We start from the raw sequence: 3,566 nt of genomic DNA, 5'->3' as shown, positions 1-3,566 counted from the left end.
GTGTGGCTAGTGGCGGCGGCTAGGGTTCGCTCCTGGCCGCTCGCGGGAGCGACCGAGGAGCCGGGCGAAAAAAATGGTGCCGGCTACTGGTCTTTTTTCATGCCACCAATTTCTCTTTCGAGGTTCAGCTGTAGCAATTTGCCATCACAGCCAAGGCGTTTTTCTGGGCAGCTCAGCTCGAGTGATCGCTGGAGTTTGGGATGCACCGACGCTCGAAGCTATAGCGTGTCGCGAGGCCATGGCACTGGCAGAAGATCTCAACCAACATCACTATATCGTGGCATCTGATTGCAAACAGGTGATTGAAGACATAGCGACAGGAAGCCAGGGGGAATATGGCGTTATAATTAGAGAAATCAGACTTAGATCACCACCAGCCTGTAAATTTACTTTCGAAAAGCGTGAGGCAAATGTTGAAGCCCACAAGTTAGCTAAATATGCTTTGTCTTTACTTCCAGCGCGTCATGTGTGGCTTGGCCAGCCGCATGACCAGACTTGTATCCCACACATTGTGGACTTTGAGTAATAAAAGGCTTTTTCCCTCAAAAAAGAAACCTATTTCTCTTTAAAAAAACAAAAAAACAAAAAAACATGGCACCTCGAGCAACTGCGGCTGGCCCCCAACAAGTCTGCAGCTAAGCTAGCGCTCTCTCGAACGTAGGCAGAGTAGTGAGTGGATGGGCAGTCGACCGCGCGCGAGCTAGCTGCCTAGCTCGTTTGGGGTCCTCCTCCATTTGCTCGAAAAGAAAATCGAGGGGTCCTCCTCGACCCTCTCTGTCTGTGCTAAGGCTGCCGTTGCATTTAGAGCAGGCTGAGAGTAGGGTAGGGTAGGGCCTTTTGGAGTCCGGCTGGGTTCAGGCCCTCTCTAGCGGCGGAGCGAGGTCCAGTTGGTGGATTCATGCATGCCAGTACGATTAGACGAGGAGTACGTACGAGCACGAGCTGCGCCGCACTTTGTACGCAAGCGTCAATGCGGCGGACGACGCGTCTGATGAACCACACATGGTTTCTTCTTCGTTATGGACGCTGCTGCATAGATTCATCCGGACTGCTAGAGCTAGTGCTGAAATCTCACGTCTTGTCCAGTCCACGTCATAGCTGGGGATGGATGGGCGTCGCCGTCGGGATTCCATTCCATGTGATGGGACATGCGGAGAGAGCCGAACCTCAGCTTGATTTCCCGCTGTGGAATTCTTAAGCACCCCTTCTCATATGAAAGGCATATAGGCCGATTTTAAATTAATGAAGCCATCAACCGGCTAGGATACAAGGTACAAATCGTTACAACGACTGAGCATGAAAATAAAAGATCAACCCCGCGTCGTCCTCCTCCAGGGCGACTCAGGCGGGGCGTCACACCCCCCGGTGCAAGGCCTCCTCCGGGCGTTCACCCATCCGCCGCCGCCTAATGCATCCCTGGGCAAAGCCCGCTCGGATCTGGCGGCGGCGGGCCGCGGCTCTTAGGGCATCGTCACCCCTCGAACTAGGGGATCGGGTGGTGGCCGACGGCGCGGCGCTGCCCCGGCGCGCGTCGCCGAGCTCTGAGGTGGAGGGGACGACGGTGGTTGCGGGCGGATGCCGTCGGCTCGGTGATCCTGGTATGTGCGTGCAGCGGCGAAATGGGGTGCGGCGGCGCGGCTCCGTCGGTGGTTGGACGTGTTCGTGAGGCCCGGTGGCTGGCTACCGGCCATGGTCGCTGGGTTGCGGACGGCGCGATGGCGGGTGCGGCACGCCGGCAACTGGGCGGAGACGCCCTTGTCTGGGTCCTTGACACTGCGGGCAACTCCAGGGGAAACTCTAGATCTCATTGCGATCGAGCGATGGCGGTGCTTTAGCGTCGTAGTCCCTCTTGAGGGCATCGTTTTTGGAGTTTGCCCAGGTTCAAGGGACCAGTGACGCCGGCGGTGCACAGCCTGGTGGCGTGACTGCCGATGAAAATCGCGCCGACTTCGGTCATGGCGGACGATGGCGGCGTCTCCGATGTCGTTTCCTTGTTGAGGCATCGTTGTTGCAGTTTGTGTCATCATGCTCGGAATGTTCCGAGGGAAACCCTAGATCTGAGCCTCTCGGAAGGACGATGACAACGCCTTTGGTGTCGTTCTTCCTCCTGAGGGAATCGTTTTGGAGCAAGTGCTGGTTGGGGGGGACTACTGGAGGAGCGGTGTTAGATCTACCGCAAGGCCGACGGCGGATCCCGGCGGCATGGCGTTGCGGAGGTTCGATGATGAGCGCGTGTGGACGGACACGTGCAGGATGGTGGCGTTATATAGTGCCATGGTGGTGTCGACGGTAGGCCAAGCAAGGTCGATGCATCAGTTCCTGCTCTGGATATGGACTGGTGGATAATGGCGGTGGCAGCCTGTGAGAGTGTGTAGGTCCGGTGTGTGACCCAGTCCCGGTATGTGGCTGGGCTGGGGCATCCGGCTTTAGATGTTAGCCTTTGGTGCGATGTCTGTTTGGTATTTGGCTCGGATATTTGGCATGCCTTCATCAAAGGGATAGGAGTAGCAATAGATATTGCTTAGATGATGGCTTCAGACTTACCGATGTATTACTTTGTATGGTCTTTATGGATAATAATTAATAAAATGGTCGTATGCATCGTCCGGATGCAGAAGCCAAGAGTATATCCTTCTTTTCTAAAGAAATAAAAAAATACAAAAAATGATCACCTATGGCCGAAATTTACAGAAGCCGGCCAAAGAGCGAAAATGCCGACACAAGGGAAAAAACAACCATGTCGTCGGTGAGCACCACACCGACCAGAACAACGAGACAAGGGAGTCCGCGGAACACGGACGAGCTACGAGGAGGAGGATCGAGCCTTGTAGGACGATCCGCTGGCTCTGCCACAATCCAATCGTGCAATTGCCGAAGGGGAGACCACTATCTCCCCTGCATCTAGCACAGGGATGTTGCTCAACGTCCGGAAAGCACGAACGCAGCAGTGCAGCCGCCACTGAAGGGTAAGAGCATCTCCAGCCGTTGGCCCCACAAGGGGCGCGTAAAATCGCCGCCTGGGGACGCCCCGACGCCAAAAATCGGTCTGGGGACGAGTGAGTTCCCAGCCGCCGACCCAAGGGCCGCCCCCAGACGCCGTTTATGTAAAAAAATCCAGTATTCGGCAAAGTTCGGCTAAAATTCGGCAAACTGGGCATATATTAGACATGTTCGACATTTTACATCGCAAATTTATTAAAAAAAAGCCGGAACTACAACTCCGGGCCAGTGGACCGGGGCGCCCGCCGCGGCAAGGTCTGCTAGCGGCGGGTCGTTGCCGCCCTCGAGGTGCTCCTCCGTCAGGGAGGCTCGCACGCGGTCGACCTCGGCGGCGAAGAAGGCGGGGCGCGCCTCGTCGTCGGGCACCGGGGGAATGGGCACACCCCTGTTGCTGAGCCTCCATCCCGCCGGCCCGGTGCGCATGTCCGGTGGCATCGGGATGTTCGCCTCGAAGAGTAGCCAGGCCTCCCACTCATGGAGCAAGCGGCGGCCGAAGCCGTTGACTGCCGCCGCGTCGCCAGGGAATCGCGCGGCCATCGGGCTCGGGAGAGAGGGAGAGGGGAGGG

The sequence above is a fragment of the Triticum dicoccoides genome, chromosome 7B, assembly GCF_002162155.2.
Source record: "Triticum dicoccoides isolate Atlit2015 ecotype Zavitan chromosome 7B, WEW_v2.0, whole genome shotgun sequence".
In the NCBI taxonomy this organism is placed as follows: Eukaryota; Viridiplantae; Streptophyta; class Magnoliopsida; order Poales; family Poaceae; genus Triticum; species Triticum dicoccoides.
This window is presented reverse-complemented; position numbering follows the sequence as displayed.